At 44.9% G+C, this 25,126-nt stretch overlaps 1 protein-coding gene across 1 annotated transcript in view; it reads left to right on the top strand.

Annotated features, from left to right (window-relative positions):
• The window catches only part of LOC138567580 (stonustoxin subunit alpha-like), a 320,545-nt gene that overhangs the window by 65,183 nt on the left and 230,236 nt on the right, over positions 1-25,126 (top strand). Inside the window, exon 2 of the mRNA XM_069645951.1 lies at positions 8,110-8,154. The gene's annotated coding sequence lies outside the window, so the exon portion shown is untranslated. The remainder of the gene's footprint in view (positions 1-8,109; positions 8,155-25,126) is intronic.

Below are 25,126 nucleotides of genomic sequence, written 5' to 3'. Positions count from 1 at the left end.
TAACAAATGAACTGTAACGAAATACTGAGAAAGTATAAAGCGGATGTCGAAGTGAAGGAAATCACTGTATTTAATGGAATAACCGCAATTGAACATTTATTGAATACAGAACTATGTAAAAGCAATACATTTAACACGTTATGACAAGTCTTGAATAATGTTACTTGAAAGCCTGAAGGTTAAATGAAAGGAGCCTGAAGGTTTGACTTTAAGCTTAAATGTGGCAGTAGGGCTGGCGAGCCCGCCAGTGAAACTTTAATAAGCCTTGGCATGAAGAGCTAGTGTAGCCCACTTAATCAAAAGTGTATCCTGCTATTTTCTTGCCAAAAGGAACACCTCAGAGTCTTTGAATTCATAAGCCATTGAATATCAGCTGGAGAACCTGTGGTTGCGTGACCTGTGATGGGTGGACCGTGTGACAACTACGCCTAAACCATTGGGTTCCCATATGTTAACTTTGCTACCATCAAGAGTTAATTTACAAGTAAGAAAGTTGGATTTGCGCGATTTTAATTGGTTATTTATATCTCGCTTAATACCCAGAGGTTTCTAAGAGCAGACCCGGGGATCAAACCTCTTTTGCACCGCGTCGTCTTGCTTCCAAGGCGAATGTGTTGCTCCTGAGCAAATCTCCCGAGACGATGGGTGAGTTGTGCGGTCCACTAACTGCGGCTATATAGAAGGCACAAAAGGGCTGACAAGTGGCAAGAGGTGGGATAATAATTAAAGGAGGGGTCACGTGGACCCTATGTTTTTCTAAGAACTGCTGAAGCAATTATTGAAAGAGTAATTCTTGGGGAAAGGAATCCTGAGAGGTAAAGTTTGGAGATGTTTTGCCTTGGGAAGGGAATCCTGAGACAAGTGCTGCGTGAACATTTGGTATTGCACTTGAACTTGGAGAAGGGAGAAACCCTAAATGTGCCAATGTTTGATATTTGTAAACTTACAAAAGAACCTCAGAGTTGGAGTAGTCCTGGCTGAAAATAAGCTATATTGAACTTTGACTTCATGAAGATTTAAATTAACACTCTTTGAACATTTTTACTTTCGAACACAGATTTTGCAGGAGAACATTCCCCAAACTAGTTTGTTGTAGTTGTGAGGACAGCATAGGGTTTCATGACACAGAGGTTTTGCTTTTGGAGTTCCTGACACTGAGTTTCCTTAGTTTAAGTTAGGCAGGGAAACCCTGCCATACTATAGGGTTAGTTAGGCGTTATGCCAACCTGAATATAAATAAAAGCTGTTGAATTACAGTTCTGTTGTCTGTGTCAGCTCCCTTGGTACCATGTTTGTCTCACAGCCCCCTCTTGGGGATACCCTCCATGCTGCTGAAACCCACCTCCTTATTGTGGTTATACACCTCCCTGTTGGGGGATACCCCTATGTCATGGCTCTTGCTGGAAACCCCCCTTGTTCGGCAGGAAATGCTTCAAGCTGCCCTGCAACAATGTTTGTACAGCTCCTTTCATGGATATTTTTGCTAATTTCTTTTGCACCAATTACGCCTTTGCTTGACTGCATTATCTAGCGTGTCTTTCTCTCTTTCCTGTTTCCTCTTATACAAATGTTTGCTATGGGTCTATCTCTGGCCTCCCCTTCACACCAATCCCAACCACCTTTTCTAAGGATGCTTGCACATCCGTGGGGAGACCCTTTAGTAACATGTGATAAAATATGGGTATGTTCACATCCCATGATTGTCGTGTCTCTAATGTCCACATCTCCTGTATCTGTTGTATGTATTCTGCAGGGTCTCGCCTGGTTTCATTTTGTGCACTAAAATAGCCTGCATGTCTGAGGTGTCTGGGTACATAGTCCTCAATACTTTCCAATGTGTGGACCGCAGTTATTGAAGGGTGCACCATCGTGAATTTTACTACTCAGTTTAACTCTGTGGTATCCTGCCTGTTGCCTATCTCTGGCCTCCCCTTCACACCAATCCCAACCACCTTTTCTAAGGATGCTTGCACATCCGTGGGGAGACCCTTTAGTAACATGTGATAAAATATGGGTATGTTCACATCCCATGATTGTCGTGTGTCTAATGTCCACATCTCCTGTATCTGTTGTATGTATTCTGCAGGGTCTCGCCTGGTTTCATTTTGTGCACTAAAATAGCCTGCATGTCTGAGGTGTCTGGGTACATAGTCCTCAATACTTTCCAATGTGTAGACCGCAGTTATTGAAGGGTGCACCATCGTGAATTTTACTACTCAGTTTAACTCTGTGGTATCCTGCCTGTTCCCATATTTTGGCCCCCTGTTTGCCAAAATAAGGCTGCAAATAGGCTCTTGATATCGCTGATGGCCTGGGTAATTCATGCGGTCTCTTTCTCAAGAGTATATATCCATTTGCCTGCCCCCGCCTTGAGGGATGGCAAACTATACATCAAATTGTCTCTGTCCATGCTCTGCCATGGTATATACTGCGCTCCACCCTTGCCCTTCTGTAACAGGGGCAGCTGTGTCCAGCTCTGGGGGCGGCCGCCTTTTCCAGCGCTAACTAGCGCTATCCTTCCCGTCCTATTTTTGAGGATCTGGGAACAGTCCCTGCTGGTCTTCCATTCTTTCTTCCTCCCTTTCTCCTGTTCTCGCTCTTTCTGTCCTCCCTTTCCTTTTCTTTTCTCAATGCACTACTCTTCTTACCACATCCTTCCCTTCTCACCACCTGCTCCTCCGTCTTCGTCGGTGTCCTCAGGGTCCACTTCGGACCCCACCGAGTCCTCTTCCCTCCTTACGGGGTCTTTTTCTATCTAATTTAAACATTATTTTTCTGCCTGTCCAGACACCTGGCGTTCCCGCTGACCCTTCCTACTCCTTTTTTCAGACTGCTCTCTATTTCCTCCTCTGCTGCCTTGAACATGGTTTCCAGCTGCAGCCATGCACTTTTTTCTATGTCACTGAAGTACGTTACTTGCTGCTTATCTCTCAGTAGTAGTGGTCCTAGCCTCTTGCTTTTCCTTCCCTATTTCTGTCTTGTCCCTACTTTGGGACACCCATCGTGGGTTTGTGTACCCTGCTACAGGCTTCAGTGTAGGGTATAGCGCATAGGGAGGGGGGCGGTGCAGTGGGCGGCACCGATGTGTCACTACCTTTCTCCACCTCTTTGGTGGGTTCCTCTTTTTTCTCTTCAACCAGCTTCCATAAGACTAAAGTGTTTTGTCTACTCTTCAGTATGGACCTTTATATGTCGCCAATAAATATGTACACATTTTCTATTGTATCACTATCAAATGCTCCTTCTCCTGGTCAGTCTCTGAAACACTGCCCTGCTGTGTCCGTAACCACTGAAAATGATACTTTTCTTTTTTATCTCGATATTGGGGCAATTGAATATATAGATGCTCCAGGGGTGTTTCCATGATCCCAATCAACCCCATTTTACCCCTTTTGTCCACTCGTATTTCCCACAGTCGTGAATACCTCCATCCTGCCCTCGTGCAATTTAGCTTCCCTCCCAATTTACCAAAAATGCCAATCACAATTGCTTCACTTGTACAAGTCGCCAATAAACATTACACACAACCCCGTATACACAATGAACACCCTACTCCTTACACCCATACACACACTATACTTCCCACTTACCTCATACCCACTCCATCTCTCCTCACATCCACACGTTCAACCCAACCTCAACCACACACAAACAAAACTCTTAGGCCCTCTCCACAGGCCCACACTATTCTTTTTACAAAAAAATCTACCTTTTTATACTAGCCCTTCCACTTCGACCAACAAGATATACCACAATAATTCAAATTTACTGCACGCGCTCCTCAACCATAACCAGCGCTTATCCTCTTTACCTCAATAAAAAAAGAAAAATGACGTCATTATACAATCGCTTACACTATGCACCACTCCATCTAATGGAAGTCTGCCACCATCTACGCAATTATCTATTCTACTATAGATGTGCCGGCCACACACCCTCTCCCTACTGCAGGGGTGTACCACATTTTGACTACTACGGCGATCGTCCTCCTCCATGGAGGATGCATCCTATACACCATAAAACACCCGCCACGGATGCGCAAGCACAGTGCTATGCGTTCATGCAAGGGTAAACTCAGGTGCTCTAGAGATCCTCGAGTCCTCTCAACGCTGAGTCTCCCCCCACAGCCTGCACCTCCATTTAAGCGAGTGTCCGGCACTCGGGACCAGGCAGACCTTTGCGTACTCAGAGTCTGCAAGACCTCCTCGTCAGTGCACTTTGAACTGGTTTCAGCCTGCCTGGCCCGCGCTCCCCAGGAGTGTGGCCAGGATACCCTCAACTCACCAAGGGAACTGAGGATCTTGATGGGGCCTCCAGAATGTACCAGGGGACCTCCGTAAAAAGTAATCCCAGGAAAGAAAATGTAATCAAAAAACTAACACAGATTTATTGAACCCAAACAGCTGGGAGATACAGTACAGACAACCCTGTGGAACTGAACTGAATGAAATGAGCTCTCGATACTTTTTATGCACAAATTACAAAATTACCATACAACATTTTAGTTACATTTTGGGGGCAGGTCAAAGAAGTTGATAGGCGGAACTACGTAAGGCCCCCATAGTATGCTTCACCTTAGAGGACCCTTATTGGATAAGACATTTTTTGGAACAAAATCGGACACCCCTCATGACGTCACATACCTTCCCACACCGCTGCGCAATTACTTTATTGTGCTGATCAGTCGAAAAACATTTGATTGCCATTGGTTGGCACTGCCCAATAGGAAATGGTATCTTGAGATGGCACGGGCGAGACCCTCTCACCGAGTCTGACCAATGATGTGCCCCGCGGACATCAGCAAGGACACTTTACAATGTTGCACCCTAGCAACACCAAAACCTCTCTGCTGGTTGTCTCCCTGTCACGCGCCCCGTAACCCTTACCCCGTTGCTCTAGCCCCCCCAACTCCCTTCTCACTCCTCGCTGCCAGCCGTGCTTCTAAAATCTCAACCAACACCGTGAATATATTTTAATTTTATTTGATTCCTTTTTCCCTGCCAATTCTTCTGACTCCAAGGTGCCTAGCTCTGTGGCCTTGAAAGTATATCATGTATAGTCTTCGATAGGACTGTGTTCTCCTGGGAACTTAAGTCTTGCAACATTACTGTGCACTGTTTCTGCTGAATATTCAAAAATGAACATTGCTGTCACACAAGCCTGCAGCCCTCTATTTATGAGCGGTCTAAGAACATGTTCCTAACGTGGGCCTACAAAACATGGCTCCTCTGATGTTCACATATTGCTGAAAAGCCCCCTAACACGTTACTCCATAAGACACCTTGTACCCCCACCCGTATGCCCGCACTGCACTAGCTACCCTATTACTAAACTAGTTACACACATTCCTTCCCGTTCCCCCATGGGACATTGTGTGCTGTGCCTGCTTCTGTGTCTTAACAGACTATACCTATACTATCTGCGCTGCGCTCGGTGTCACCACTCTCGATGTCACCCACCACATCACTTCAACATCACCATGTTACTTGCACCCCCATGACAGCGCTGGATCTGGTCCTTTGCAACAGAAGTCTGGAAAATGTGTTCTTGGGGAGGCAGAAAATGGGTAGCGCTAGAGCAGCACGGGAGCCCAGGGAGAGTGAGGATCACTTCCCCCCCATATTAGAACACCCAGAATGCTTAGTTTCAAGCCACCCAGTGACTCCACCAACAGCAAGGAATGCTGGAAAATGGTATACAAGATTCAAGGCACTTGAAGGGGATGATTTCACAATTGGATCCTAATGGTGAGTTTTAAAGCCACAGTTCTCCTTCTAGGATTAAGGCCTAAATGGAGTGTGATATCTCCATTCTCTTGGTTAATTGCTGGGGTTTCGGTCTCAACGTTTTTTTTGGAGTACAGGCAGCAAAATCAAGGCAAGAAAAAGAACCTTCTGTCAACATTCCTAGGGAAATTAGGGTACATTTTGCTCAAAGTTTGACTTTGGTTGGGGATCAGAGAAAGAACACAACCTACAGATTTTCAAGATGAAGCTGCCACTTAAGACCATCAATCCCCCAGGCTTGGGTACACCACTGCTGTACCCAAACAAAGTCAAACTGTCAAAACATTCATTTATCCCTTCAAAGAGGCACGTCACAGGAACAGAGTAGCATTTATCCAACTCTAAGTCATCGTACTACAGCTCGAACCCATGAACAGAACTGAGAAGACTACCTTGATGCTGTTGAAGCATGAACAGGAGACGAAGTTAGAAAATGTGCAGACTAGTTGTGAATTCCCTGGAATCCTAGGCACTCTGACCCCAAGTCCTATCTTTGGCTCTCGACCTGGTTAAGTCCCATTCCATTCCTTGGACACAAAGAAGGTTGTCTAATTGTGCTACCCTCCTTCAGTGCAATTACCAGTTAACCAGCATGCCCATAGATATATAATCAGCCTGTAGTTGCTCTGTTTTCCTTTGCATGGGCAGTCATTGTTACATAAACTTGCTTCTACCATATTGTTTCATTTAGATGCTTCTGATATGACCTACCTCTGTAGTATATAGCCTGTCCTCGGTCTACTTTACTAAAGAAAGGCAAAGGAGGTTTTCCAACTAAGTTTGATTGTTTACCATTTTGGCTTTGCTCCCACTCTGACCCCTTCACACCAGAACAGGATTTTGCCACAGGAGTCTTTTTGACAACCTCAGGAGTAAACAGACTTTTTGTGGTAAGGAAGACATGCTCTTGAAGATGGCTAACCCCAGAGTTATGGTGATGGTATTTTTGTCATTGTTTATGGAATCTCAAACTGGGTATGAAATTCTTGCTATTGTAAGTTGTGGAAAAGATGAAGGAACGGTAAGTGAAATACAGCTGTATTGTCTTCTTTCTGACAGCATACTATGAGACCCCCAACACATCAACATCCAGGGTCCAACTGACATCAGTTAACCAACAACAGTATCATGCAATAACATTCTAACAGCTATGACATAACTAGGAATCCAATATAGAACATCACAGTGTCATTGCAAGCTCTGACATAAGCTGCAGATGTTGCTACAGCAACAAGTAAACATCAATATACATAACCTATATACAACACACGTACCTTTCTTTAATTTTAGATTTACAATTCCCTCAGCTGGCAATACCAGATTTCAAAATCTACAACTTGTTTACTCCAGCCAGTGCAAGAGGTGTTAATTTGGAGTGACTGCATGAAGGGAATGCACTACACCCCACTTTGGATGTATATTGGGTCCAGGTTTCACATCTGCGGTATATGATGCTGGACTATACGGGCTAGGCGATTTCCCCTGTATACATATCACAGAGAAACAGATTCTAAATCCACTTCCAGATGTGTCTACAGCCACGTGAAGTTGGGCTTGCAGCTTTTAGTAACCTGACCATGTTGACCCAAATTCCTTACTGAATTCACCCTCATGCTAATGTGAATAGTCTTGTCTAGCCATTTCTGAAACATATATTATCATCAGAGCTCAATATTTCCTGGCTAAAATATGTCCACTCTTCCTTGTACAAAATAGTTTTGGGTAGTTTTTGGGATAACCTTATTGTATCAACAGATGCAGCTGTCTCAAAAGTAAAAACATCTTTTTTATTCAATCATCACCCAACACAATTGTCTCCGCCAATCAAGCTGTGTGATGGGTGGGTGGCTCCTTAAAACAGCAGCTCGTAGGGTCTTCTGTCCCTGGAATAAAACAGCAATAATGCTTTGGATACGACCCAATGCCACATTTAAATTTGTAAATGCCTTATTGTGCCAATACATAATTATGTATCACACTGATTATACTCTATGGAGTTTGTATGGCTTCCTTCGAAATAAACTAATTGATAAACTACCTACATTCCGGCACAAAGATCCCAGCATACATGTGCCACTCCTGCCTCCATGGTGCAAAACTGAAGGATGTACGATTATTTCTCTGCTTTAAATCTTTAAATCCGTCCCTGACGAGGGCTCGTTGAATGAAGGAATAAACGAGTGAATGTCGCTAGCGTCTTTAGGTGGCATTAAAGATCTTCAATCCATGCTGTACATTTTGTCCTTTGATTTTGAGTCTAATATGGCACAGATATGTGTATACAAACTAATAAACAGTTCATGTGTTGATACTTTCCCTTCAGGTGATTGGTCGCCTTACTGGAGAGAGCCTGTCCAGACCAACAAAGGTACGTTTCCCCTGATATTGCGCTGTTGACACACAAAGAGGCTACAAAAAAAATAGTGGCATTTATAAGAATGATTTCAATGATTACATTAAGCTTAATTTATGGTATTCCTTATGTCTTTAGGCTGCCTAACTGAACTAACTGTCCCTTCCCTGGCAATCCATGCAAATTGTGTCAGTTATCCACACAGACACAAGGATGTTTTCTATTTTTCCCAATCTGTTGATTTGTATGAATTACTGTGCCGGTACTCTTTAATACACACTATTGTCTTTCTGTACACCGCACGTCTGGTAAAAATACATATAAAAAAACATTTCCTAAATGAAAATCCTTTCCAATAGCCTGAATCGCCACTATCAGAGAAAGCGTTCAATCATTAATGAGCCCTGGTCCCACGTGTGGGCATCCATCTGTTACATAGTTTTAAGTCCATATGTGGATCTTAATGTTTATTTGTAATGCACTACCCAAAAGGCACCAAAGGGCAGAGGAAACCGTAGGAAAATAGGAAGTGATGCCATAATCGAAGCAAAAATCGAATCGGACCAGAAAGTATCATTAAAATAGCGCCTTGAGTCTTTTTTTTTTTAAGTTGGAAGCTCAAATAAGCCTGAGTTCAGAAGGAAGTTGGTTCCATAAAGTAAGTGCTATAACATTACATTAGCAACCCCCTCAGCGCACCAGCTTAGAACGTGGGGTCTGTAGCAGTGCTTTATCAGATTATCGCAATGGCCTGCCTGGATTGTAGGGAATTATGCATCCCCGCGCAACCCCATCTTGCCCAATATTACTTGAATTCAGTGCCCCCAAGCCCCGCGTCCCCCCCGAGACCCCATCTTGCCCAATATTCTTTGAATTCAGTGCCCCCAGGCCCCACACCCCCCGCAACCCCATCTTGCCCAATATTACTTGAATTCAGTGCCCCCAGGCCTTGCGTCCCCCCGCGACCCCATCTTGCCCAATATTACTTGAATTAAGTGCCCCCAGGCCCCGCGTGCTGTATGCATCTCCCCGGCTCCCCTTCCTGGTCTGCGCTCCCGCCTCCCGTCCAGCCCCCACCCTCTGATTGGCTTACTCACCTGGTCATAATTGGCCGACCCAGGGCAGCCCCCTGCCCGGCAGCCCCTTTGGCTAAGGGCCCCAAGGCAAAGGGCGGCTCCAACAGAGGCGGCTCCAGAAAGTGTCAGCAGGTGTCTGCAGGAGACGCCATGGGAAGCCAGCGACCAGCCGTCAACCAGCAGCAACCAGAAAAATAAGTGTGGCTTGGGTGGGGCGTAGAGCAGTTACTCTACTTTGGAAAACCCTGCCACTCAACACTACCTTGCCTCAGAACTGTAAATGTCAGCAAGGCTGCACTTAGAACTGTGAATATTAGCCTGAATGGTAGCATGTCCCACACTTAGGTAGAATTGTGATTTGTGCACCAGAATGGTAGCATGGTGAATGGTAGCATGTACCCCCACTTAAACTGAGCCGTGTCCGTTGGCCTGTGTCGCATCTAGATAGGATTGTGAATGTTAGCAATGCCACACTTGGTTAGAATTGTGAACATTATCCTATGCTAGACCCAGACAAGATTATGAGTGCTAGCAATGCCGCACTTGGTTAGAATTGTGAACATTAGCCTACGCCGGACCCGGACAAGATTGTGAGTGCTACATCCAATACCACACTTGGTTGGAGTTGGGAACATTAGCCTGCCCTAACCCATACTAGATTGTGAATGTTAGCAATGCTGCACTTAGCTATATTTGTAAACGGTATCTAGTGTTTGCATAAAATGCCAAAACATTGAATGCCTTACCATAGGAGAAAATGCATTAAAAAAAGCATTGAATGCATTTTTTTCAATGGTAAAGGGTTTCTTTTAATTTATAATGGGTTTTTGAGGTAAAAAAGGGGGTTTGGGGGACCCCCTCCCCCATTAAAAAAAAAAGAAAAGAAAATGCATTCGATCCTTTTTTTTTAATGCTTTTTTTGCTATGGTAAGGCATTCAATGCTTTGGCATTTGATGCAATGACTATAAACCTTGTAAACATTATCCTGCGTCTCCTCTAGATAGGATTGTGAATGCTAGCAATGCCACACCTAGTTAGACTTGTAAACAGTAACCTGCGTCACTTCGTAATAGGATGGTGAATGTTAGCCAAGCCACACTAAGTGGACTTATGAACATTAGCCTGCGCCAGACTCTGACAGGATTGTGAGCGTTAGCCTGAGTCGCTTCTAGACAGAATGCAAATGTTGTCATGTCCCACACTTGGGTTGAACTGTCAACTTTGGCCTGAATCACATCTGGATAGAAATGCAAATGTAAATGTTAACATGCCCCACACCTGTATCACTGTGTACCCTGCTTTCCTGTTCCCCATGCTGTTGCTATATATTTGTATCCCCCCTCCTGTCGCTGTAAACCCAGCCCCCTGTATCTATGTGTCCGTGTGTTGCTCTGTTCCCTGCCATCCTGTTCATGTGCCTGGTCTAGGGCGCCTTAAAGATAACCATCATAGCACATCACTACGCTTACTCTCTACTATACACCATCATTCAACTAGAACACAGCTATACCCCTGATTAATTCGGCCTAGCTGTTCACATACAAATACGACCCCATGAACAACTCATCACCCTAATAAAATGCAGCTAGCTGAGCACATTCCGGCCTAGTCGCTCACATATGCATCCTTCAGGCCTAACGCAGCCATAGCCCAGTCTGGGTGTCCACCCACCAGACTGCATACATCCAACTGATATCTTCAGCACCACACCTAACGCTAGGATGCAGCTACCATCCGGAAATTACATCAGCTGCACACATATGTGGTGCACCCACGCACCCTACGACTCTATCTCTCTCTACTTACCAGAACTACGGTTCCTGAGGGTGTTCAACCTACCAGCGCTTTGAGGTCATACCAATGATATATAGAGCACTATATAAATGCCAAGTAACATAACAAATCCAGCCATGCACATAGTATCAACAGTGACTGCAAGGGATTTGGCATTACGAATGGTCTTGATGGAGCAATTATCGACTGTGAAAGAATCCCTCTAATACTTTTGCCCTGGTGGCAGATGCAAGTAGAAGTAATTCAGTGTTTCCACCATTGAGACGCATTCCTCTGGCATTCATCCATTCTGCACCTTTGAACAAAATCTGAATCCATGCTACAGAGTCAGTTTCATAATTACCAGAACATTTTAGTAGGATTTGAGTATCGGCATAGTTCTCAAAGGCTACATAGTGATCCAAAAGATAAAGATGTTTAAAAAAGCAATGGGGCCATAGTGGAGTCCTGAGGAACACCACAATCAAGAGGACCATCCGGAGAAGTGAATGTCCCATAACTACCCTGGATGTTCTGTTCTTAAGGAAAGATATTGTCCATCTAGTAGCTTCAGGACTAAATCTAGCGACCTTGATCAATCTGTCACGAATGGTGTCAAAATCTACAAGATCAAAAGCAGCCAACAGGTCAGGAAATACAAGAAGACCTGCCTTACCATGTACACGGGAGACATGTGTGCAAATAACATTTGCTATGTCACTCTCCTTCTGTATGGGCCATAAGCAACCCTATGCATGTTTCAGCCTCATTAGCCATCTTTAGTGAGGTGAAGCTGGGCTTTCTATTCATAGCATCCCCAGTCCCATGTCTGCTCATACCTTGGCAATGTCGTACGACTTTCAAACAACCAAATTGTGATGGATGAAAAACTCGTCATTAATTATCATCATTGAAAACACGCCGAGCATCCTTTTTATTCAATCATTTTGAATCCACTTGCGCCATGACAGAAGGGTAAAACCCTATGAAAATTCATCATTGGGCCACCTCCATAAGAGTCTACCCAGTCTGAACTGATAGATCACACCCCTTCTGCATGGGATTACAAGCAATCAAAACATGCTTATTTCTCATTGGGCTTCATCAGTGAAGTGTAACTTGGTGCCGTATTGACAACCTGGTGAGGTCAAGTCTGGGCATACTGGTGCACCTTGGTGCATAGTGGAGCGCAGTTCCTCCAACGGGAGGTGTAAAAACTGGCAACAAACCCCAAATGAACAGTATAATGTATTGGACATTTTGGCGCCTGGCGCCACAAGACAAATGGGGGTGGGGGAGCAGATACGGGAGAAGCAACGATTAATTGTCCTACTAGGCCATGTGACAGTCGAAACCATGCAAGTGCAGTGATGATAAGTGCCGGGGAGGGGGCAGGACAGGGTGGAAGGGCTTGGATAAGGAAAAGGGGGGAGAGAAGTGCAGGAGGGAAGGGTCCGCATGGGCAGGGCAAGTACTGAGGAGAGCCCAGGAGGGCAAGTGCTGGGGAACCATAGGTGAGGGTCAGCTAGTGAAAGGAGAGGGACCAAATTCAGGCGAGTCGGGGGAAGGGTGCCTGAGGGCAAGTGCTGGTTAGGGGTGCTGGGGAAGACTGGACGAGGAGGGCCTCACCCCTGGAATGCACACAAGGGCCAGGTGCCAGTCGAAGCGGCAGGAGGACATTAGCAAGGGAATGGGAAGGAGGAGGAGAAAAGGAAAACCTAGAGAAGTTTCCTGAACTTAAGGAGATACGGCTCAAGTCTGAGAGGGCAGAAAGGCTGTTCCAGAGGGAGGCTCCTGCTGAAGAAGAGATTTACCACCCCACTCTCTGCATGAAGAAACATCTGATGTGCAGAGAGTTTGAGCTAGAGGACCAGAGGACTGTAGCGGGGAGATATTTATGGAGAGAAAGTTGGATTTAGCTGGGTCCCAAGCCCCAGATAGCCTTGTGGGTGATGCAGAGGGTCTTGAATTTAATCGTTGCAGCCACTAGGAGCCAGTGGAGAGATGTTAGCACTGGAGAGATGCAGTCCCTGGGCTTGAGGCCAAGGATAAATCTTGCAGCCCTATTCTGGATTAGTTGAAGAGGGTGAAGTGTAGAAAGAGGAAGATTGAGGAAGAGGCTGTTACAGTAGTCAAGCCTAAAGAGAACCAGAGCTCTGGAGACATTGAGCCTGTGAGGAAAGCGAGAATGCCTCTGAGGAGGTGGTGCTGAAAGTTGGACTTCTTGGTAAGGTCTGAGATGTGAGGGGAGAAGGAGAGAGAGTAGGTGCACCTGTCGCCCCAAGTTGTAGTTCTAGAAAAAGGGACCACTAGAAGACCTTGGTCCATGGATCGCAGGGATCTGTTAAGGCAGTGAGTTACAATTATAGACGCCAAGTATGCCAGGGCCAGACCATGAATACGTTTAAAAACCAGGCATAGAATTTAAAACAGAATTCTCTGCTGCGCTAGAAGCCAGTGAAGGCTTTTTCAGCACTGCGAGACATGTGATTTCCTAGGAAGTGCAAAGACCAGCCTGACTGCAGAGTTCTGCTTGACCTGTCATCTCTGTAGTTGGAATTTTGGAATGCCAATATGAGCATTACAGCAGTCCAACTTTGAATTTGCAAGTGTACCAACTACTATTGGACGGTCCTTCTCAGAGATGAGGGGCAGTAGAGACTTTAGTAGTTTAAGTTGGTAGTACACAGATTCTTCGCATTAAAGAGGTATTGTGCGCTCAACCATCAGGACGCCCCAAATGTATTTGCAGAGTGGGGCAATGCAGAATGATTTGAGCTCTCCAGAGTTGGAGTGTGAAAGTAAAATCTTACTATTAATAAAAATAAGACCATCAGTCACACAGTACAGATAATACAATCAAAGTTTTATTTCAACTATGTCTCATGTTACGGAAAGAGTAGTAAAGTGAACGTCTTGCCCACAGGAAATCTCCTCTTTTATACATATGGCCTCACGAGGCCGGGGAAAGATTCCGATAAGCATATATTTATCAGCAATATCAAACTGAAAACAAACTAACCTTTAAATCATTATCGATAACAATCAGACTAAGGGACTTTTCCACGCTCGTAATCTTTATTTGCGAGACCAGGGTCCTTCTGCAGCGGTGAAACTATAGATTGACTAAAATAAGCCCTTCCTGTAAAGGTATATACATCGCTCGGCATACAGAACAGGCATTCCCAAACTCATAAACCACGGCACTTCCGTGAGCAAATTAGTCATCTTCAAATAGCGAAGCGTTGACCACATCCATGCACCTTATCTGGGCCATGGTGTGCTCGAGGCTAAAGTTTATGCTTGTAATTGCACTTTTATCATAAGCGCCTTTATGCATCTGGTCATGTTCCTTACCGCCTGTATAGCACAAAATGCATTTTTCCTTTCCTTTATTCAGTAAGTCTAAAAAGCAAGGAACCATTTAATCTAGGTAGGGACAGGGTTCATAGCAAAATGGAGTAGCCAGGGATAACTGAGAGCTGTATTTTCACAGGAGTCTCAATCCGTGGATGTGATGGGTGAGGATGAACATTTCCAACCAACAAACGATATACACAGTGACAGTCTGCGCACAAGTACATAGCGATGGAAACAACAACTAAGTTGCAGACTTTGAGACAGTTGACGCTCAGCAACTTTTGGTCCTGGGTTTTGAGTATACATTAACAGCTACAAATATCAAGACAATTTATGACTTCTTCCGAAGAGGAGGTCCCGGGGGAAGGGCGACTTAGTCCCCCTAAGGCTATTCAGTGGTGACGGCTCCCCCCGACTTGTTGATGCAGTGGGACAGTCAGCTGTGGGAGGGGAAGCTCTGGAGGGGGTACAAATTCCACTACCTCTAAGCCCCACCACTCTGTGAGCGGTTTAGGAGTTCAATCCGGGCCTCGGCTTCGCCTCAGATGGTGAGCTCAGCATTAGGTAGCCATGAACATCTTACATCCAGTCGCAGAAACACAGTGAAAATTTGAATGGCACGACCCTAAATGACTCTAATTTTCCGGCTCTGAAATTTTTTGCTTAACTCATTAGTCAATGTTTTTGAGCTACTTAAGGGTGAAGTTCAGCTCCACTCAGGGATTTGATGGAACTAACTAAAGAAATGGGCACTTTGAATCTTCAATGGTTGGCCTGAAATGCTTTAAACACTACAGTAATGACCTCTGTATCTCAAGACTGAGGTAAAAAAAACAGGTCGAGAGATGAATTCCATGCAAAACCATTTGGGGAGGCTAATAACCAGAAGCTCTGGGAAGGAGTATCTCTGCTGGTGAATAACATCCAGACAGGCCCTGGTCATGTGAGGGGCAAATACCCACTCCCGGCAGAAGATAAATCCATCAATCTCAACACAACGTTTGATGATACTCCTCCCTCAGACTCAGTACTTGAGGAGTTCCGACATTTGGCGCAAGTAGCTGAGGTTACATTCACTGATTTATGGCTGGTAGGAGAGGTGGAGGGGGTAATAGAAGGCAACTTGGGCCCCTCCTTTCGGAAGCTGACCAGAGAGGTCTCCTGTAAAAAATCTATAGGAGGGGCAAAGCCGGGATGAAGATTACAAAAATAACAGGAGACTGGAGTCTGCATTTTTGGAAAGGAAAAACACTAAGAACGTTAAATCTAAGAAAATCAAGAACACTGGGAAAGCCAGCTTTATTTACTCACTGTCTGATGCTCGTGCATCCAAATTTAGGCAGGGGAAAGGCTGCTGGAATGTTGCGAGTCTACTGTGCCCCACCTTCCTGTAATAACCCTTCCCACAATAGAAGCTACTCCCACTCCCCCCCCTATGGCCTTTGGACAATAATGTGACGAGGAAGCCGAGCAATCCAAAGGCAAGGTGGCTTCGAGTCCTCAAGACCACCATTGGGGTCCAGACGGAGCAGAACCTAGATGCTGGAAATTGACCTCTTTGTTCGAAGGCCCAGATTACCCATGGTGTGGTGATGAATCTAACATCCTTTTGCCCGCTACATCCAGCGGTGGTGCCCCTCTGGCTCCCTTAATTAATCAATTGAAATGGGCACCCATCTTTTTTTTTTAGAGGGAAGGTGAAGCCTGCAGTGGTTTTGAGTATGCCACCCCTGTCCACACCTGCAGCCTGCACTTTGGTTGGGGGACGATTTAACCTTGGACATTGCTATTGGTCGGGAAGTGGTTCCTGGGGTGGTTGGTTGCCCAAGGGTGGCTCCTTTTGATTCTGGATTCTTGTGCCAGGAAAGGAGCATGGAGGTTGTGACCCCTCCCCTCGTTGACCAGGAATCGAGGAGCATGGCGGTAGCTCCTTTTGCAATCCTGCGACTTTGGGTGAAATGAATTGGGAAGGGCCAAGACCAAAAGTCGCTTAATCATAGTGCCTTATTGGCCATTTTTTGAGAGACTCAAGATTTATATTTGTTCTCCACGTTGGATATTGATCCCCTATTAAGACTCTATAGCAGAGATGTGCCTGAAAACAAAAGTTGGCGCTAAAGCCATCCTGGCGCTCAGTCAGGATTTGAAGCGACATGGTCTGGAGGTATCCACTCTGCTTCCAAGTATGAAAAAGAAAGGTACTTTTGGGAGGCCTGACAGCAGAGACGAGAGGCCGACCGAAAGGTCGGTTTACAATATAGATGTGAGTTGTCCAAAGATAACGAAGGAAATGGCTACCTTATTACTTGAGTCAAAGATGAAGGACTGGTCTCTGGTCCCTGAAATCTTGAGCCTGGTTTTTCAGAAATTGGGGTGATGGATGAGTCCCTTTAGTTTGAAGTGAATGGCGATTTATGAGCTGGAATATGCAGGTTCTATCTCTTTTAGAAATAGGGCGATTAAGTAGGCCATTTTTGGAAGTAACAACCTAATTCTCCTTCAGGAGATGTGGCGTATTAACTCTTTTCAGATAGAAGGCTTTACTACCCTGCACCAGCTGGCTCCACATGGGGGGGGAGCGTAATACCATCGGGGGGCCTTATATCCATTCAGAATTCTGCAGAAACTGAGATAGCAGTCATCCCGTCAAACTCAATGGGATTGATGGCAGTCAAATTGGGGTGGAGCGTGAATGGTCGGATTCAATCAATAGTAGTAGTAAACCTATATTGGAACGCCACCTATTCTGCGCTTTCAAACTTCTTGGAGACCCTTGCGAACCTGTTAGCGATAATAAGAGTGACAATAAGATTACAATCTCCTGGGGCTGGTATTATCCTAGCGGGGGACTTAAATGCATCGAGTCATCCTCCGCAAAGGGTAGGCTGCCCAATAAAAGACCAACGGCTAATGGGAAGAGATGGTTAGCATTTGTCTTAAATTGGAATTTGATTATGGTAAATGGTTCCATAAAAGGAGATGTGCCTCCTGCGATAACCTGGAGCCGGGGTTCCTCTTGTTCAACCATCGATTTATGTTTTTCTTTTTCCGGCTTTGTTTGAGATCTGTTCCGATTCCCAGTTTAGGGAGGGTGGTACGAGCGATCCTAGTCATCTCGAGGGATCCTTGGCGTGGGATTCGCCCATATCTCAACCTAGGGAATGTCAGACCGTAATGGTCAACAATGGGATGAATAGGCTTGTGATGTTAAGAAGGGAGGGCTCTCGCCTAAATCACAGCCTGAGAAAGTACTGTATGGGTGTTCCAGATTGCAACCTGACAGAACAGTGCAGCCCGCTGCAGTTCTTTTTTTTTTTTTTGTGGGCTCGATTGCTCCTTTACCTCAGGATCCACAGAGGATCGCTAGACATCTACACTTATTTGATGAGGAAATATGGCTAAGAAAGAGATCTTGGCAAGGCACTAGGAGACTGAAGATTGCAGTCTTTGGGGATAGAGGAACATAGAGCTAGAACAGCGCTCCTTAGGAGGGACTACAGAAATTGGTCCTATTCTCAGAGTACTTCGCCTCCAAAGGGTTGGCGAAGTGATGTTGGGAGCATTAAGTAAGAACAACTTCTGTAATCTTTGGGCCCTTATTAATCGTTCAGAGACATCAGTCATCGCTCCAAAGTAAGGTTATTGATGAGGAAACATGGTGTAATTACTTTGGTGTTCTCTACAAAAAAACTCTCCCAATCCGTTTTGATGAGTTCACTGATGCACTCTGGCTGTTGAAGTTCTCTGAGGACTCTATATCAGAGTTCATCCAGGCCATAATGGACTGACTTATCAAGTCTTGAAAGGAAATGTGGCACTTTGGTCCAGGCTCTTGACTTTGCTCTTTGGAGAGTTCCTGCATCGTGGAAGTCCACCATCGTTCCGATTTTCAAGGGGGCTATTGGTTACACCCAAACTAACGTCCGATTGCCCTCCTTGATGCGGAGAGCAACATTTTTGCGGGGCTTTTGCTGCGGGAGCTTGAGTCTTGGGTTAACCAAAATAATATTCTATCAAGAATCACAGGCTTTCGCAAGGGACTCTCTATAACATTGAATGGGTCAGTGCTGAGTATAATCTGTGACAGATCCTGGGTCAAGGGTGCCCGGGTGCTTTATGGGGCCTGGATAGATGTATCCAAGGCCTTTGATAAGGTCAGTAGGGAACAACTCTGGCATAAATTGCAGTCATGGGGACTGCCAAGGTCACTCCTGGCAATACACTGTAGTCTGCACAAGAGGTTAGAAATGAGGGTTGGGCTGAGTGCTCTGGGCCACCTTTCAGACCCGATTCTGGTTGAGAAGGGGGTTAGACAGGGTTGCTTACTGGCCCCCTGTTTGTTCAACCTCAATTTAGTGGACTTGGTTAAGGCTTTGGGGCCCGCAGCATTGGCAAGCCCCAAGATTGGTTCTTGTCCAGTTAGTTGTTTGATGTATGCAGATACTATCATCATCTTAGACCGTACTGCAGTCGGCATGCCACGCCTTTGGAGCTCTCTGGAGGATTACGCCAGGGAGAATGACCTAGAAATTAATCAAAAAATAATGATCTTCAAACGCTGCGGCAAGCAGTTACCAAACTTAAGGTGGACTATGGGGAGACCATGTGATTCCCGTGGAAAAGAGTTGGTCTATTAGGTTTCAAAATCCACTCAGTGCCTACTTTGCACCAATTGCAAGAACACTTGAATGAAAAAGTGATCCTGCTCTCTAGTCAAATAAAAAAAACTCCAGCCAACTTTCTGTAAATTCTCAATTCGGCCATTAATAAAATTCTACACAGCCAGAGTGATCCCCATTATGCCTTATGGGATAGAAACAAAAGCCTTGGCCTGGGTATTTAACTAGGCAGGAGTCAGAAGGCCGCATATGCAAGTGTGCTGGGTCTCCCTAAGAGCTTGCCCATAGTTGGCCAGTGATGTGAGTTAGGATGGAGATCTCTTTGGTGCAGGTAGAATGGAGGCTCATTTCAATGTATAGGTTGATGGTGGCGCCGATGGCCAAATCCCTAACTTAAGTGCGCTCCTGGAACGGGGACTTTCTCAGTTTTTACAGGATTTAAAACAGGTGTCCAAGGTCCTGCTCGAGTGTGATTTGTGACGTGGAAACTTTAATAAGCAACCCCGTATTGTTGCGCATGGATTGGATCCGTATGATCGATGCCATACGCAAACTCTCTGGCAAAATCACTCTCATTGCACGATAAAAAGATGGGCTTTCTTCCTAGATATTTGAGACACTTCCTTAGTTCGAGATGAGGCAGGACGTCCGCCTAAATGTGAGTCATACAAGTTTTGTCTCGCCGAAATAGGAATGTGCAAGAAGTAAATTACTGTAACCTTGGTCAGGAAGTCGGGGTCCAGTCTGAGACATATTTTGGTGGGATGTAAGAGTGAAGTACTTCTCGCGTTTCGTGGCGAGGGAAGACAGCCTTTGTCGGCAATGTTTTGGGATGGGCTGATTGCTGGCCACGAAACATCTGGGACTGCATGTTCTACAAGCGTGTGGATTATTACACTGCTATTAACATGGATTGGTCTTGGGTGGGGAATTTTGTTTAGTTGTCTAGTTTTGCAGATTTTAAGTATGATCCTGAAAGAGGTTCGTTTTATTTTGATTATTAATAGCTTGTTTGACTGTAAATGAATTGTAAATGAAATGTGATTTATTTTTTTCTGTTATTTTCTTTTAATAAGATTTGTATGTACTGTGAAAAATCGGCTAACACACAATAAAAGTAAAAATACATTGGTGTCTGCCTCCCTTGGACTGGTGGGATTAGCTAATCTGAAGTCCTGCACTGCTTCAACTCTTCAAGTCAGAGTTTCCAGGCCTGCGTTCTCATGGGGCTGTACTGTATTTCTGCATGGACACATTTTAGCTTTGCGTCTGGAAATGCTGCTGGTCTCCTCCCTGCTCTGCTGTGAAACCAATATTCTGCTGCCGTCATCCCTCATCACGAGGAAAAGCATGCCTGGAAGGTGTACATTGACTTGTCCAATATCTTCAGGTCTGCTGCCCCTGAAGGGTCCTCTTCTACCATTGGATCTGAAATTGAGCCCTATTCACCCTTTGAAGTCTCTGCACGAGCCTGACCTAATCGTCTAAGACTCAAACTTGAAAATAGGAACCCCTCTGCAGTCAAACCAATGGTGAGCCATGTTGTCCCCAATGACCTGTCACCTGATGTGATTGTTCTTAAGTCAGGTTTTTGGGTCCTGATTGCTTATCTGTTGAGGCATCCCTATCTCCAATTAAATTCAATGGATGCAAAGTTCCTCTTTACTAAGCGGATACCTAACCATGTAAAAGATGGTGGAGCCTGGGCCAGGAGTCCATTATAGAGTCCCCTAGGACTCCAAGGACTGCTAGTCTCCATTTTACTTTTCTTGTTTATTGTAACCTTTCTGACCTAATTATTTCGACTGTGGACATACTACGAATTTTACTGAAACTTCTTCAGTTTGTGTAAACTTTTCCAGGCACTTTGAGCCTATTGTTTCTTATGGTCGAGCCAGTCCAACCATAGGTCGAACTGTTCAAACCACCCTGAAGTAACTCGGAACTAGTGTTGCTTACTACCAGTGATATTGGTCTCCATTTTGTATAGGATAGAGCTTAGACATCACAAATTGGGCATATTTAGTTGGTGGAGCCTTTATAAGGCCTATAATTTGTGTAACCTTTTTCTCTACTTTAGGAATACAGTAAGTGTTTTACCATGGAACTGTATTAACACTTAAAGTGGTGGGTAGCCCATTTTGAGTTTCCAAACACGGAATGTAAACATAAAACTAAATATATATCTGGAAAAAATGCTGCCAGAGGCAGTGGGGGACCGCACACCAGATCAAGAGATGCCAAAAAGAAAACAAGGACTCCACGTCAAATGACACAGAAGTTTAATGAGTAAAACACACAGCATAGGCAGGACAATACAGGGACAAGGTCCTGAATGACTCATTTCGCAATCGCAGAGCGCTTTTTCACATGAAGGAAGCACAACAAATGGGTTTAAAAATGCAACAGGAATCCTTGCTCTCTGTTGGCAATGCATATTGGTGTGAGAGAAAGACGTGCAAAACAGACAGACATCTTGGAACGGAATTAAATATAAACGGGGCATGGCAAAGTGATGCAAACATGTATAATTACAATGTAATGATGTAAAAACAGAATGTAAGAACACATTGCCCATGGTACTCCGTGCAACGCACGCAAAGGTGGAATTTGCCACGTAAATAAAAATGTGGTGGATGGGCAAATCTCAAAGTGCAAGTGCTAGCAGCAAATGATTATAGAAAATCCAAACATATGGATAAACAGCAGTTTACTCTGTAAGGTGCAAATACAGGATAGATGCAACGTTCATAAAATAAAGAACGTAACTCAATGTCAAACAGAAAACATGTTCAATGAAGTGCAAGTGCCTGCAATAGATATCGAGTAGCTGCATTCAAATAAAACTGGATGAACAGCGGCATACTGTGTAAAGTGCAAATGCAAGGATGATACAACGTTCATGGAATCAAGGACGTTGATCCAAGTCAAACTAGAAGACCTATTCAACAAAGTGCAAGTGCCTGCAACAGATATCAAGTAGCCGCATACAAAGGGATCAACATAAAGTGCTGATGGAACTTACCACATGAATACAAAACATTTAATTAATGGGCGAATCTCTTAAAGTGCAATAATTGAACTGCTAAAACATGGGATTGTCTTTTAACCCTCAGGTGGTTTCCAAAATAGGAGGTGTGAGGAACTCATGGTGACAACAAGTAAGACAGGCACAAGTGATCACAGTTCAAGGGTGTTTATTGAACAATGAATGTTTGTGCAGGTTGGAAAAACGCCTAATCTAAACCTACATCTAAAATGGGAGCAAGCGCCGACCATCAAATGAAAAATAAGGCAGTCCTAGTGACATTGGGCCTCATTATACAGTAGGTGGTAAGGGTTTACCGGTACCGGTAAGGGCACCGGTACCGGTAAACCTTTACCGCCTTACTACGAGTTCCCTTTGCGGGACCCGACCTTAATGGCTGGTTTTACCAGCCGTTAAAGTAGGGTGCCGCAAAGGGACCTCGGTGCTAATTACGGTACCGCAATTTGCGGTACCGTAATTACCACCTTCCCCATTCCCATTATGCCCTATGGGGGCAAAAATGGGAAGGGCCTTGGTGAATGGGAAATTACCGGCCCCGCTCACCTTGGAGTAGGCCGGTAATTCCGCCATCCACCAAGGCGGACACGTTAAAATACCGGCGGCAACCATGGCGCTAATAGCGCCATAGTTACCGCACAACGTGTAATGAGGCCCATTGTGTCAAAATAAAAGGGCCTATACTGAGACCTATTGTCAAACCTCACAACTAATACATAACAAGGGCGTGGGAAAGTGTTCTCAAAAGTGTTTTCAAATAATATCAGGATGCAGCAACTTGGATCCCCCTTCCCCACGTTTTGGACACTGGGTAAAATGGGAGCTTGGAGCACAGTACACTCTCGGGCTCCTCCAGCATGAGACGACGGTTCCAATGGCAGTTCTCAGGACTGTCAATGGCTAAGTCTCGTTTCCTTGAAGTCTCTTGCCTCCGGGGCCTGATGTGTTCAACTAACAAAAACAAAAATTCCTTTAACCAAATAAAAGTTTGTTTGGGTGATAATTATTCACCCCTCTGTCCCCCTCTTCTGACAGTTGACACTTCTCAGTTGTAATCCACAGTTCTGATAGGGTGATGGTTTCACCCCTCAGTCCCCCTCTTTTGGTAGCTGACCCTTCTCAGTTGTAATTCACAGTTCAGATAGGGTGATGGTTCTCACGCCTGGGTCCCCCTCTTCTGGGTGCTGACCCTTTATGTATTGTATCACAGTTCCTTCTTGACTTTAGTTCTTGGGTGGGGCTTCACCCCTGGATCTCCCTCGGGCTGAGACCCCTCTTGATTTTAGCGGGATTCAATTCTCTTAGTTTCTCAATATTTACTCTCACTGTGGGATTCACTTTCCTTTCTCTCGCAATGCTTGTAGATCAAAGTCTTTCGATTGAACTGGGATTTTGTTCGACCCTTTGTATGACCACTTTGACCTATTTCGCCGACCCTCCTATGGCCTTCTGGTATCTGTAGTTTCTATCATATGGGGATCGACCAGAGTCTCTTGAGATAGCACCCACGTGGTGCCCGTCTCCCTCTGCAGCTGGTCACCCCTTCACACTTTTTACAGTTCATTCAAAGTTAATCCGCTTTGATTCAAAACTTCCCACTTGCGATTCTCACTCAACACATCCCGGTTCTTATCGATTCTGCCCTCGACTCACTGGCTATGATGAACCGCTTGGCTGTTGGCTTCTCTGGAGTCAAGGCTGGTTTCATGAGCACGGGAGCTTCCCTTGCTCCTGCTAATCGGCATAGGCTTGCCCCGTGTGCTGTTGACATCTGCTGCAGAACACTCATGCTATTGTTCGCAGTCTTGGGCTCTCTTCCACAAAGGTTCTGCAGGTCTTAGACAAAAAGGGCAAGGTCACTTCTCTCCTCGCCACCCTCTCGATTCCTGACGCCTTTTTCCTTCGCTTGAACTGCCACACTTCCTTAGCCATCTTGTCGTCCTGTCTGCTGTGCTCGCCTGGCTCGTACTGAGCTCTCTGACGCCACCTTTTATTCGGTGTGCAGTTATAATGTTGAATGCAAAAAGTCGAATGCAAAAATGTCGGAAAAAAAAAATGTTGAAAAAAAAAATGTTGACATTTTTTTTCGAATGTGTTTTTTTTATTTGTATGTTTTTTCGGGTGTAGCTAGTAAAAATAAACAGGGGGTTGGGGGGAACCCCCCCCCCATTAAAAAAACAAACAAACAAAAAAATTCGACATTTTTTTTCGACATTTTTGCATTTGACTTTTTTGGAGTCGACATATTCACTATAAACCCTTTTATTCCTGTGGGGAAGGGCAAGGGCCATCAGGTGTGTGTAATTCTGATCAATTGCTTGCCTTTGCCTGACCCTTGTATTGGGACATGGCAGGTAAACGGCTCTGGTGTTAGTCCGTTGTCCTTTGTGTTGTGGGAAATTGTTAGAGTTAGAAAGGGGGCGGGGCAGGGGTTTGGAATGTCCTCCATGAGAGGATGGGGAAAAGGTGTAAAAGGAAGGGAGATACTGCATCTCACCCGTCGGTGTCCCACTACCCGAGGACCCCCCCCCCATCCAGGTGATCCTCACTCAGTGGTCCACCGCCAGGAACTGGATCCAATAGTGATGGCTGCGTCCTGGCCACCTGGATGACAGATCCCCGGGGACTAGCTAGGGAGACTCCTTCAGGTTTCTCACAGAGGGTACAGGTTCCTTGGAACCACCATGTATATAACAGCCCAATGTAAAATGTAACTGTTGGATTCTTAAAAACTGTCGCCCACCAAACAAAATATGATAACATGTGTAACAACTGCCTATACATCTTAAATAACATGATTCCCCTCAGAATACCAACATCATTCCAACACTGTTGTAAAAGATGGGCAAAAAACACAATACAACCCAATGCTCCCTTACATGCAGAAACAAATACATTGAGAAAAAATAATACCCAAAGTACTGTACAGCTTAAAGGAGCAGCATAATATGATAAATCAAGGAATAAGGCATCAGCAAAATAAACATATAAAGAATGGCATCTTAAAGGACTTGAATGAAAATAATTAAACCCCTATGAAAGTAAGCAATTCCCCATCAACATTATGTCCAATCGGCACTTTGATATCGAAATATAAAATTAATTCAGTCTC

The sequence above is a fragment of the Ambystoma mexicanum genome, chromosome 2p (assembly GCF_040938575.1).
Source record: "Ambystoma mexicanum isolate Mex_15411 chromosome 2p, UKY_AmexF1_1, whole genome shotgun sequence".
NCBI classification, from domain to species: Eukaryota; Metazoa; Chordata; class Amphibia; order Caudata; family Ambystomatidae; genus Ambystoma; species Ambystoma mexicanum.
The sequence above is the reverse complement of the archived record's forward strand: the minus strand, read 5'-3'. Positions and strand labels throughout refer to the sequence as shown.